This window comes from Littorina saxatilis, linkage group LG2 (genome assembly GCF_037325665.1).
Source record: "Littorina saxatilis isolate snail1 linkage group LG2, US_GU_Lsax_2.0, whole genome shotgun sequence".
In the NCBI taxonomy this organism is placed as follows: Eukaryota; Metazoa; Mollusca; class Gastropoda; order Littorinimorpha; family Littorinidae; genus Littorina; species Littorina saxatilis.
This window is the reverse complement of record NC_090246.1, coordinates 55,767,085-55,781,312: the sequence shown is the minus strand read 5'-3', so window position 1 is coordinate 55,781,312 and position 14,228 is coordinate 55,767,085. Positions and strand designations below refer to the sequence as shown.

The following is a 14,228-nucleotide window of genomic DNA, read 5'->3' as shown; positions in this document are numbered from 1 at the left end:
GATCCAGGGTCATACAGCAATCCCCAGAGTCATGCATACATACATAATGCGTATAGCCCAGCGGACTGCAAAGAGTCTATTAAGGGCTTACACAAACTTTAACTTGTCACAATGAGTTATAAATCACAAGCTGAAAAGGAACTATGTACACATTAAAAATCTTGGCATTATCAATTGTTTTGTCATTAAACAAAGATCGACCAATCAAACACAGCAATAACACCTTCCTATTTCAAGTTTTACGAATCGTAGTCACACTCAATTCGTCAAAACTTTGAACATCGTGATTTGTATGTCGTACGTGACATGAAAACCCATGGTCATACAGCAAGACCCAGGGTCGTACAGCAAGATCCAGGGTCGTACAGCAAGACCCAGGGTCGTACAGCAAGACCCAGGGCCGTACAGCAAGACCCAGGGCCGTACAGCAAGACCCAGGGTCGTACAGCAAGACCCAGGGCCGTACAGCAAGACCCAGGGTCATACAGCAAGACCCAGGGCCGTACAGCAAGACCCAGGGTCGTACAGCAAGACCCAGGGTCGTACAGCAAGACCCAGGGCCGTACAGCAAGACCCAGGGCCGTACAGCAAGACACAGGGCCATGCATACATACATAACATATCGCGTATAGCCCAGCAGACTGCAAAGAGCCAATTTTTGTCTTGCTGTATGACTGGGAATTGCAGATATGTTCTTCAAAAGATTATGCCGTGTCTGAAGCATCAATATAAACGCTTATAGCTCACAGCTGAAAAGAACACTTCCTTACTAGTACGAAACCAAATGACAAACTATCAATTTGAATACAAAACAGCTTCATAAGAACTGCTCAAACAAGGACCAATAAAAGAGAAAACTGAAGACCGTGGCCTTAATCTTACAGGTTTGAAGTTAAAACAAGTTTTGCAAACAAAACATGTGAAAGAATGTTGTTATGCCTGAATATTAAAAAAAAAGTTAGTGTTCCCAGAAACATTTATTATATATATTATTATATTCAGACAAGCTTTTTGGGAACGTGGATATGGGGACCTTATTATGTTTTCATATATATATATATTTAAATCCTACAAATAACATTTTCCAGAATGTCTTTTTATATTTGGGTACTAAGTCGACATATAAACCACAATGACAAATTTCAACTTTCTGCAAGCAGTTGAAAACGAGTTCCCAAATAACCGGCTGGTGTCAGAGTTAGCTTCATAAGAACTGCTCAAACAAGGACCAATAAAAGAGAAAACTGAAGACCGTGGCCTTAATCTTACAAGTTTGAAGTTAAAACAAGTTTTGCAAGCAATACATGTGACAGAATGTTGTTATGCCTGAATATTAAAAAAATTAGTTAGTGTTCCCAGAAACTTTTATTATATATATAATACAAGTTTCTGGGAACACTAACTTTAAAAAAAAATTAAATCGATCAACACACACACAAACAAACAAACATAACAACAATAAAAAAAAAATTAAAAAAAAGGACATACATGTTCATGTCTTGTCGTTTTAAAAGTATAACTAAAAAAGAACTTATAACTAGATATTTAACAATGGTACATAGAACATCCAGAAAGTTGAAATTTCGCACTGTGGTTTATATGTCGACCTAGTACCCAAATATATATACATTCTGGAAAACGTTATTTGTTTAGGATTTAAATATATATGTGAAAACATAATATTAATAAGGTCCCCATATCCACGTTCCCCATATTCCTAAACAAATAACGTTTTCCAGAATGTCTATATATATTTGGGTACTAGGTCGACATACAAACAACAATGCCAAATTTCAAGTTTCTGGGAACACTAACTAATTTTTTTTAATATTCAGGCATAACAACATTCTTTCACATGTATTGTTTGCAAAACTTGTTTTAACTTCAAACTTGTAAGATTTAGGCCACGGTCTTCAGTTTTCTCTTTTATTGGTCCTTGTTTGAGCAGTTCTTATGAAGCTGTGTTGTATTCAAATTGATAGTTTGTCATTTGGTTTCGTACTAGTAAGGAAGTGTTCTTTTCAGCTGTGAGCTATAAGCGTTTATATTGATGCTTCAGACACGGCATAATCTTTTGAAGAACATATCTGCAATTCCCAGTCATACAGCAAGACCCAGGGTCATGCATGCATACCTACATAACTTGTATAGCCCAGCAAATAATAGTATTACATCAGGGTCTCATTTCGGGGTCGGACTTATCGCTATTTTGTTACTCAATTTCCTTGTCAGCTATTAAACTCTAAGACACCGGTACAAAATGTTTTCTTATTACGGAAGCCGAAGCGGGGTTTCGCGGGGTACCCCCGGGGTTCCGCAGGGTTTCGCGGAAAATAGCTACCGCACGCATACTGCATGCGTCAGACGTTCTCAACATCAACATTCCGCGATCGTCACCTGTGTTTCTGTTGAAGCTCCTGGAGTGACTCAGAATGTGTGTTGCCGTGTTCCACTCCCTTTTCGTTTTTTTCTTTTCTTCAAGCAAGACAGATAGTCATTGTAAATTTATCTGTGAGATTTCATTCAATTTTATTTGGGTTTAAACCGTTTTAATGACATTAAAATCATTTAAAGCTGTCGGTGTTGCTGTGTGTAGATTTCATTTATTTGTGCGAGTGCATGCAGTTTGCATCGATGGTGCGATTAGTTTGAAAAATGTCCGATTACATTCCTCTTGACAACCTCAATTTCAAAATGAGCCCCTGTTATATTGTGGTTTTTTTTTGCTTAACACCCAGCCGACCACGAAGGGCCATATCAGGGCGGTGCTGGTTTGACATATAACGTGCGCCACACACAAGACAGAAGTCGCAGCACACAAGACAGAAGTCGCAGCACAGGCTTCATGTCTCACCCAGTCACATTCTTCTGACACCGGACCAACCAGTCCTAGCACTAACCCCATAATGCCTGACGCCAGGCGGAGCAGCCACTAGATTGCCAATTTTAAAGTCTTAGGTATGACCTGGCCGGGGTTCGAACCCACGACCTCCCGATCACGGGGCGGACGCCTTACCACTAGGCCAACCGTGCCTGTGCCACTGTTATATGGTAAGATGTAATGAATAGGTTTGCTCTACATATTGCACCAACAGACCAGCAAGTTGTCTCAATCTCTGTGCTATGTCATTTTTTCTAGCTGGTCCATATTTCTTCAGTAAGCTTTCGCCAAAAAGCAACAACATGCTGTCTTTGCCCACAACTTCAGCTAGTCCATCTTAAAACCGTGTCTTCATTTAGTGCTGAAGCTTTGCTCGCACATTCATACATGTTCTATTGTTGAGACAAGTATTTTGGTTAATTGCGGCTTGAATTATCTTCCCTGACGGATACATGCCTTTTTGAAGGAGATGCCCAAAACCATTTATTAAAGTTTGTATTTCAGCATGAGACCAGCTTGAATTTACGCTTGTCTTCATGAGCTTTGTCGACCTCTGCCTTTAATTATTTTTTTTTGTTTGTTTATTTTTTGCTTAACGTCCAGCCGACTACGCAGAGCCATATCAGGACGAGGAAGGGGGGGATGAAGGGGGCCACTTGTCAAGCGATTCCTGTTTACAAATGCACTAACCTATTACTTGTGTCCCAGCAGGCTTTAGTAAAACTAAATTAATACCTACTGGAAGATTACCAGTTTCCAGTATGTTAAAATAGGCTTAACCTATCTACTGCTGGACTTACATCAGAACACTAACAGATTAAACTATACATGAATCGCGAGACAAGCGGCAAGAGAAGAGATTTTTGGAAAAAATACAGGTGAATGAGCAAGAAGGCAGAAAAAAAGAAAAGAATTCATGAAGAAAAAGAGAGCATGACAGGAAAGAGGAACCAAAAATCTACCTAACAGCAAACTAGAAAGCTCCTGCGGTTCCAAAAACAGGAGGGGCCTTTAATTTCTTAACCGCAGTGCCCCACTGCGGGAGCCTTTAATTAGGTAATAAACAATGCATGTTATTAGTAGTAGCAAAAGTATTTAGATATTATAAGAGTATGTCCACTAGAACCCGACATGTAGCATCTATATATAAATAAAATTGAAATAATATTGTGGCGGTTTCTGCGACTTCCATTACTCGCGCAGAAGCGTCTGATTGGAGAAACTAGAGGTCAAAGTATGTACCAAAATGTTGCTAACTTGACGTTGAGCAATGTAAAATAACATTTTTTTTAAACAAACTTTGAACTCGAATTTCTCCAATCAGAAGATTCTGCACGAGTAATGGAAGTCGCAGAAACCGTCACATATGATGGTGGCGGTATAAACATACCAAGCGGTTCTGCATGTGTGCGACATGTGTAGTCGCAATCCTTGACGGAGGAGTCATCGCTCCCCAAATCACCCACGATGCCGGTGTTGTCATTGCCCAAATCACCCACGATGCCGGTGTCGTCATTGCCCAAATCAGCCACGATGCCGGTGTCGTCATTGCCCAAATCAGCTACGAATTGCCCAAATCACCCACGATGCCGGTGTCGTCATTGCCCAAATCACCCACGATGCCAGTGTCGTCATTGCCCAAATCACCCACGATGCCAGTGTCTTCATTGCCCAAATCACCCACGATGCCAGTGTCGTCATTGCCCAAATCACCCACGATGCCGGTGTTGTCATTGCCCAAATCACCATGACCCACTGAAACAAAGATTAGTTTAAAATTATAGAATCTTTGCTTATTGTTGATTTATAACACCGACACAAGACAGACGATGGACCTTCTTGACTGTCACGACCTCAAACAGCATGTAGACGCTCCCACACGCAAAACACACATCATTGACTGGATTGTCACCCACGAGTCCACTGACCTGGTGTACGACATCCTGCTGAATGACTACCTCAGATCCGATCATTCTGCAGTTTTGTTCTCTCTTAAGATGGCCAAACCATCCAAACAGAAAAAGCGCGTAGTCCGCCGTAACCTCAAAGAAGTTAACACTGACACATTTCGCGCAGAAGCAGCCCGCCGACTGCTTGATCCTCCGGTATCCTCAGACCCTGTACGTCATTACGACTCCACTCTCAGCACACTTCTTGACGAACATGCACCCGCAAAAACCAAACTCATCGTAGATTGGCCTTCTGCACCCTCGATCACAGCTGAAGTTAAGTATACAAAACAGTTGCGTCGCCGAGCAGAGAGGAAGTTGCGAACCTCAAAGCTGGTAGTTGACAGACAGATTTACAACAAGCAAATGGAACATGCTCAGACACTCATCGCAGACGCCAAACAATCGCACTACAGCACCAAAATCTGTGAAACAACCTCTGCCAAAACACTCTTCTCCACAGTGAATGACCTTCTTGGCTGCTCTTCTGCTTCTCCCTTGCCCAACAACATCGACCCCTCCAAACTGTCGCAAGCTTTCTCTGATTACTTCCATAACAAGATCCAAACCATCCGTGACAAACTAGACAAAATCCCACACCAAAACTCTGAAACTCCTCCTGCATTTACAGGCACTCCCTTCACACACTTTCAGCCTCTCACTCTCACTGACCTGGAGAAAGTCCTCAAAGAAATGACCTTGAAAACCTGTGACCTTGACCCTCTTCCCACACAACTCTACTCTGACTGTCTTCCTGAACTCCTCCCTTCTATTCTCAAAATCATCAACACTTCTCTGCAAACAGGCACTGTCCCCAACTCCTTTAAGACTGCTATTGTCAAACATCTACTGAAGAAACCATCGCTCGACCCAAACACTCTCAGCAACTACCGCCCTGTCTCAAACCTTTCCTTCATCTCCAAACTCCTTGAAAGAGTCGTCCTAAAACAACTCAACTCTCACCTTCTTTGCAACAATCTTCTCTCTCCGCTTCAATCTGCCTATCGTCCTCACCACTCCACCGAAACTGCCCTTCTCAAAATCACTACTGATCTCCTCCTTGCCACTGACCAAGCTGAAATCTCTGCCGTCGCTCTACTTGATCTATCAGCGGCCTTTGACACAGTCGACCACAACATCCTCCTTCAACGCCTTCAGCACACCTTTGGTATCCATAGCACAGCTCTTTCTTGGTTCTCTTCTTATTTCACCGACCGCTACCAGACTGTTTCGATTGACAAACTGAACTCTGACCCCATCAGGCTTGAGTGCGGAGTCCCTCAGGGCTCAGTCCTTGGGCCTGTACTAATTACTCTCTACACTCAACCTCTTGACCACATCCTTGACCGACACAACGTTCTCCACCACTCTTTTGCCGACGACTCTCAACTTCACAACAGCTCTTCCCCTGACCAGTCTGAATCTCTTCTTTCCTCTATCTCTGACACTATCACTGACGTGCAGAATTGGATGACAGAAATCAAACTTCAGCTCAATAGCAACAAAACTGAAGCTATCCTAATAGGCACTACATCCAAACTCTCCAAAGCCACTTCCGACTCTCATCAACTCTCTGACTCTTCTGTCCCTCTGTCTTCTGCTGTCAAAAACCTCGGAGTCACTCTAGACAACACCCTTTCCATGAAACAACACATCTCTTCTGTCTCTCGCACCTGCTACTTCCAACTCCGCCGCATCGCCACTATCCGCAAGTACCTCACCACAGATGCTACCGCCAAACTGGTCACGTCCACCATTCTCTCACGTCTTGACTATTGTAACTCTCTCTTGGCGGGTCTTCCCTCTTCTTCTATCTCTCGTCTCCAACGCATTCAAAATAGCTCTGCCCGTCTTGCCTTACGAAAGAAAAAGGGAGATCATATCACCCCCCTCCTAAATCAGCTCCACTGGTTGCCCGTTCCTGCTCGTATCACATACAAAAGCCTCCATGGTCTCGCCCCTGCCTATCTCTCCGACTCTCTCTCTCTCTATGTCCCTTCACGAGCACTCAGATCATCTGCCGGCTCCCTCAAGCTCAACATCCCCCACACCAAACTCAAAACAGCAGGTCAACGCTCATTTTCTTTCCAAGCACCTAGCCAACGGAACACACTACCTCTCCCCCTCCGTCAACAACAGTCCCTCGAATCATTCAAATCTGCACTCAAGACATTCCTTTTTTCCACATAATCCATGCATTCTACACTGCCCACCCCAATACAATACAATACAATACAATAACTTTATTAATCTCTAAAAGAGAAATTACATTGCTGAGCGTTTGTGTCCGTAATAATAACATACATAAAACATTCAAAATAAACATTTGTTCATTGTCCTGAGAAAATATAGCACATTGGTTATCACATAAGAAAGTATATTAAAAATAAATTAACATGCATTCACCATCAACAATGCACAAAAGAAAGTCAGCACCTTGCCGGTTATCACATATTGTCTAAGAGAGTAGAATAAGAGTATATAATCATGCAAAACAAAATCAACAATACTGAAACAATACAGAACACTGACCCCGTGCATCAGAGCGACAACACCAGCATCTACCGCCCCACCTGAGAATTGAAGATGTGAATTGCAGATGGAATGAACGAATTTCTGTAGCGTGTGGATCTTGCGGTTGGTTGTCTGAATTTGTTGCTCCTGTCTGTCCGTCTACTGTCAAATTCCGGTCTGAGTGGGTGCGAGTCGTCAGCCAAAATCTTCTGTACCTTGTCAGTCAGTCGTCGTTCATGTGTTGATGTGAAATTGTCCTGCTTCCTCCCAACCACCCCACTTGCTTTCCTGATGAATTTATCTAATCTATCCCTGTCTTGCTTGTTGATGTTGCCACCCCAACACACGGAGCCAAAGTACAACACACTATTGCACGTTGAAGTGTAAAACATCTGAAGGATTTCTTGTCTGCAGATGTTAAAAGACCTGAGTTTTCTCAAAAAGTACAGGCGAGAGTGGAGTTTCTTCACAAGGGCATCAGAGTTTGGTTTCCATGTCAACTTATTGTCTATAATCACCCCCAAATACCTATACTGCTCTACCTTCTCTTCGACCTCCCCCTTGATCACTATCTCCCTGTGTACATGTTCCCCCCCTCCTGTTGTCCATTATCATTGTCCATCCCACCTTGAATAACTGTACATATTTTAATGGTTGCTGGTGTGTGTGTGTGTTGGTGACTTTAAGTCTCCGTGTGTGTGAATGAGTGTATGTGCGCCTTGAGTCGCCTGTTGGGGAGATATGTGCGCGTTATAAATATTCGTATTATTATTATTATTTATGTCAAACACTCTACCGTACCTCGAAATGTTTTAGCTCTTTGCTCAAGTGCTATTATTATTATTATTAGCATTGCTTAACGTCTAGCCGACTACGGAGAGCCTTCTCAAGATATCCCCATGCTGCCAACTAAAAAACAACAAAAAACATCATTGGCGGTCTGTCACTAGCCCCGTAGATGAACCCGACATGTAGCATCTATATATAAATAAAATTTAAATAATATTGTGGCGGTTTCTGCGACTTCCATTACTCGTGCAGAAGCTTCTGATTGGAGAAACTACAGGTCAAAGTTTGTCCCAAAATGTGTTATTATTATTTCACGTTGCTTAACATCTAGCCTGTGTTGCTAACTGGATGTTGAGCAATGTGAAATAATAATAAGAACATTTGGGAACAAGCTTTGACCTCGAGTTTCTCCAATCAGAAGTTCTGCACGAGTAGTGGAAGTCTCAGAAACCGTCACTTATGATGGTGGCGGTATAAACATACCAAGCGGTTCTGCATGTGTGCTCGTCACGTCGCAATCCTTGACGGAGGGGTCATCGCTGCCCAAATCACCCACGATGCCGGTGTTGTCATTGCCCAAATCACCATGACCAACTGAAACAAAGATTAGTTTAAAATTATAGAATCTTTGCTAATTATTGATTTATGTCACTCTATCGTAAATAAGAACAAAAAGTCCCAGTCTCTAGGCTGGGGGAGGATGGAATCTGTGGCATCCCGGAGGCCGTCATTGCCCCCACGACTTCAAAGAGAGAGAGAGAGAGAGAGAGAGAGAGAGAGAGACTTCAAAGAGAGAGAGAGAGACTTCAAAGAGAGAGAGAGAGACTTCAAAGAGAGAGAGAGAGAGACTTCAAAGAGAGAGAGAGAGAGAGAGAGAGAGAGAGAGAGAGAGAGAGAGAGAGAGAGAGAGAGAACCAACGTATGGTTCCTGATGGCTTTCTTGCCTGAAGAGTGAAGTCAGGTGTATGTAATTTCATCGTTGCATGCACAACAGAAACTTCTTAATCATAAACTCCATTATCTTTTTTGAGAATCTAACTCCTTCATCCACTTCCAAGACCATTTATTTGGATGTTTTGCCTCACTTGGCAACTTGTCGTCAAGCTGATTTGCACATGGGTCTCCATTCTTGAAAAAATCCACGCTTTCACTTATCGTGGTGGCCATTTTGAATGTAAAACAGGAAGTGACCACAAAGGGAAGCAAAGACTTGTGGGAGAAAAAGTGAATCTTTTTGAGACAAGTGAGGCCCTGATAAGGATGTTTAGGGAAAATGTAACTTTTGAAAACATAGGTAAATGTAAACATCCTTGTCAGGGCCTCACTTGTCTCAAAAAGATTGCAAGCGCTTACGCTCTGCAACGCTAGGCTGTTTGACGAAATTATATTTATTATATCGCGCATGCACAAGATGTTTGAAAATGCGGGAATTGGTATTTCTTTGCGTGAAAAGGCGCGCATCCAAATTTTATTTTTGCGGGATTTCTTTCATATTTGCGGGAATGCGCGGTCTAGAATCGACACTGCGACAGATCAAAACGTGTCAGAAGGTTTTTGCCAGAATGGAAGGACGAATTTCCTTGGTTAGATTTCGACAGTGGAGTGTGCGTGAGCGCAACTCCATGACTGTGTGTAGGGGTGGGGACGAGTTTTTGCATTCAGATTGTGGGTAACCTGATTTTTGTGCGGGTAAGTTAAAAATGACATGTTACATACCCGGGGAAAGCTGAATTGACAAAAATGTGGCCACCCCTGCGTCCCGTGACAGTAAGGTGGGTTCGTATCATGAAGGAGTTAACAAAAGTGACATTTAGCCCTAATGACAGTGAGGGGCGACATTTGTATTATAGCCTACAACAATACAAATGTCGCCCCTCACTGTCATCAAAGGGTACGAGTCGTGCATCCCTCTCATTACTAGTACTATTGATTGCCAGCACTAAGAAAACTATTAGGAAAGGGTGTATTTTTCAAATAAGTCCAGAGGCTATTTAATTTAGTAGCAATGGACTTCAGACTTTTTATGGAAGAGAACAAATTCCAAAATGATAGGTTTTAAATCGTTTTAAGTAGGGCTAGGCGAGGCGCTCTCTTGCCAACATTGCGTCATAATCTGAAAGGTTCCGCGACGCAATATTCCTGATCCTGATACTTAGCTGCGTCGATATCATCGGAAAATGCACTTTCCAAACCTACTTGTGATATAGACTGCGCACATTTCTTTGCAACCAAACAGCGCCGAAACTCAATTATGTAAGACAGATCTCTTACTTTATCAACATCAGTGGTTGTCTATTGACAATTTGATGCGGCATGCGTGTTCAGATTGTTACGCGAAGCTGTGGTTCACTCTCCCATCTCTGTCAAAATGGCGGAAGGCCGAATCAAGCCACCAGCCACACGTCACTTCCAGAGAGGGACATTATTTTCTTTCGTTTTCTCCCGAGCTTTTGAGAATACGGGTTAGAAAAGTGAGTCATTATCTTCACTGGAACATATTGAATACGAACTCTAGCGCATAGAGAATATTCTGGCCCAGAAAGATCTCTAACAACGACCTTCTCCAACGATGCAACATGGAAGAAATGGAGACACTCATAACCCAGAGAAGATGGAGATGGATTGGCCATGTACTACGAATGGAAAACGACTCCATTCCCAAGGTGGCACTTCGATGGACCCCAGAAGGAAAGAGGAAGCGGGGAAGACCCAAGCAGACTTGGAGACGTACAGTGGAGGGGGAATCAAAGGACCTCAACCACTCCTGGGCGACCCTGGAAAGGCTTGCAAGAGACAGACAAAAGTGGAGGTCCTTTGTCGCTGCCCTACACGCCAACAGGCGTGAAAGGCAGTAAGTAAGTAAGTAAGTCTAGCGCATAAGTCATTAAATTGAAAGAAGAAAGAGAAACAAATGGTTATTTCAGTATTTTTTTTTACCATGGAGACAGCCTTTAAACTTACCACAGATATGTCGTCAGGACATGAATCCAGCCAATGTGTGACTTTCGTGGTCTCGTATACACATGGAATTGCGAAGTTCTGAAGACATGGGCTTGTGAAGTTGTGTTGAAGTGGACTTGGACGGGATTTGTCGTGTTCTGTAGACCCAAAACACTGATTTGTACATTCATGTGTTGGAAAACACAGGATTTCCATTTCGTAAAGTTTCAATCAAGCCGCCATTCGTGTTTCAATTTTCAGCTACTTGAATCTAGTTTTGCCTTTCCATATTTGGCTAATCATTATGAGCTATTAAAGGGGCACGCCATAGCTATAGTTCGGACAATTTGCATCGAGTCTATCAGAATCCTCACCTTCCAAACTGTAATATTCCCACGTTCCACATCCACAAACCCTGCATAGCTACAGAAAGCAGAAATGTTTGAAGAACTAAATCCTTGCGCGCATTTATGTGTAGTGGAAGTGAGTGACAAGCCAGAGCTACGCTTCACTCACAACCCAATTTGGCAACCGTCAGTTTAAAGCAATTTAATTGCAGATAAATGTCAGTTATAACCCTCTATTTCTGATCAGGTCTCCATGCAATCACTTTTTGTTCTTCCAGTCTATTTAGATAGCTGGGATAATATTGCAGAGGGACGTCCTCATGAATATTTCATCTACATCAGTGTTGCTGCCAGCGTTAGAGGACAATAGGTCATTTGGACCTGACCGTAAGAAATCAATAGGTCCAAATGTCCTGGCTTTAAAAAAGTAATAGGTCTTACCGTCTACAATTGACCGCGGCACCCTTGTTAATTTTAAAGTAAATCACAAATTTGTGTCAGCACACACGCATGTGTGTGTGTTTGTGTGTGAGTGTGGGAGGGGAAAGAGAGAGAGAGGGAGCTGATTTTCCACAATAAGTTATAACGTGACTTCAAATTAATTTTGCCATTTAATGACAATAAACGTTCAACTTTGGCAATTGCCAGAAACTTAAACTGCCAACCGTCAGAATCAACCAGGTAAACATGGTTAGATCACGCCACCTATTTGTCAAATATGATATGAACTTAAAATAAATGGGAAAAAATGACTAGAATATATTCAAGGACTCCTGAAACAAAAAGGTAACATTTGAAACACTAGCTGTGTTGGTCCTAGAGTACAGTGTCACTGCCATTCCTAGGTACTGGTGGATTTTCAGAGAACAGCCTCCTGGAACAGAGAGTGGAGTGTACACTAGTACGACCTCATCTAGAATACGGCAATCCTGCCTGGTTTCCGAGACTAGTACGCCAATCAACATCAATCGCAAGAGTCCAAAGAAGAGCTACTAAACTGATTTACGAAATAAAAGACTACACATATGAAGAGAGACTAAGATACTTGACTTTGCCTACACTAAAGGCAAGAAGAAAGAGAGGGGACCTAATACAAGCGTATATAATATTTAACGACATTGATGACACTAACAAAGATTTCTTTTTTAAATCACCGCAGACTAACATTGTTGTAACACGTAACAGTACTGACAAAATACAAAAAGAAAGACATGATAATAAGTTAATAACAATACAAGAAAATTTGCTTTCAGCTATAGAGTTACAAATGACTGGAACAAACTAACAACTAACATTAAACGGGCTCCCAGTACAAATGCTTTCAAGAACCTCATTGACAAACACAACGCTGGACACGACAGTCGTTGCAATAGTCACTCCCGGTGCACTTCACGTCAGTGATTGCCTTCGAGGGCCGATTAGTCTTAGACAGCCATTGACCAGAACTATCAATTCACAGCGGAATTCCCACTCAGAAGAGACTCCTTCGATGCGAAGAAGCCCTCTCAAATCTTCAATGCCTAACTCAAATAAATAGATATAACACTGTTCTTATAAAGTGCGCTACATAAAATCTAAGGCTTACCTGTACGAGTGGTGTGCCTGATTGTACGAAAGGGAAAAAAATCCCATGCAGCGACCATGTTCATTGTTCAGATTTCTTGAAAAGGCCCGGATCGCTTATCGCTTACGCTCTAAACAATAATAAATATTTCACTGAGGTAAAGCAATTATTTCCAAATGTTCAGAAAATATAAGATAAACTTGTGAAATAAACCTGTAAAATAGTTATTTTACAGTTTTATTTTACACAGCAATGTTAAAAAAAAAAAAGAGAGAGAGAGATAATTTTTTTTTTTTTTTAGTGTCGTAAGCACAAGAATGCTAAAAGCTCAGAAGAGATTGTTTGACGATGCAGAGATCTGTAGCAAGGGAAGGGGGACAACCAAGTCAGAACTCAAATGCTTTTGGGAACACGAGTTAAAACCCCTCAATGGTCAAGCTGAACACGAAAATTACATTTTGAGGTTACCTTGGATATGAGAACATGCTAATGTTCCCATAACCACTGAATGTTCCCAGATCCACGCTCTCACACTTAGGGGATACTGGGGTACCCTGGGACACGGGGCAGGGTGGGACAGCGCAATTTAGCCATGTTATCTTGATTTTTTTTTAAAGTTTGAATTTGCCGCCATGAAGGGAAACTACTCAGCCAGACTGGCGCCAACTGTTAATGGTGTGGGCACAGACGTTTGCCAGCAGTCGATGTTTGCCTGAAAAGAAGCACTGTAAGTAAATTTTCGACTGTCACAAACTTCTTATTTGTATATAATGTCTTCTTACGCACCCTATTAAACCATATATAACCAGATTATGTCATTATTCACTCATATTTATCGAACATTTCAAAGATGTTTACACGTTAGATCTGTGGCCATTTTTTCATTTTATCAAATTAACCGCCTTGGGGCAGGGTGGGACGGGGTAGGGTGGGACAAGGCTGGGGCAGGGTGGGACTGTCCCACCCTGCCCCAGCTTTGACCCACCCTGCCCCCTTAGAGGTTTTGTCTGTCTTTAATTATTAAAAGTTGATAAGTTGTATAACATTGGTTTTATGCAAGAGAGAGAGAGAGAGAGAGAGAGAGAGAGAGAGAGAGAGAGAGAGAGAGAGAGAGAGAGAGAGAGACGGTGTGGTATTATTAATTCGGTGTTGGCATAACCATGCTGTGTTTTTCTCTTTCTCTCTCTCTTTCTCTCTCTCTTTCTCTCTCTCTCTCTCTCTCTCTCTCTCTCTCTCTCTCTCTC

General features: G+C 42.2%; 1 long non-coding RNA gene across 1 annotated transcript; it reads right to left on the bottom strand.

The window, feature by feature from the left end:
• Window positions 1-601: 601 nt before the first annotated feature.
• Window positions 602-13,475, bottom strand: LOC138959303 (uncharacterized). Its single transcript, XR_011453683.1, has 4 exons — window positions 13,006-13,475; window positions 11,095-11,231; window positions 8,617-8,727; window positions 602-4,636 (listed from the first exon to the last, which is right to left on the bottom strand). It is a non-coding gene; the product is annotated as an uncharacterized lncRNA (long non-coding RNA).
• Between the last annotated feature and the right edge of the window lie 753 nt (window positions 13,476-14,228).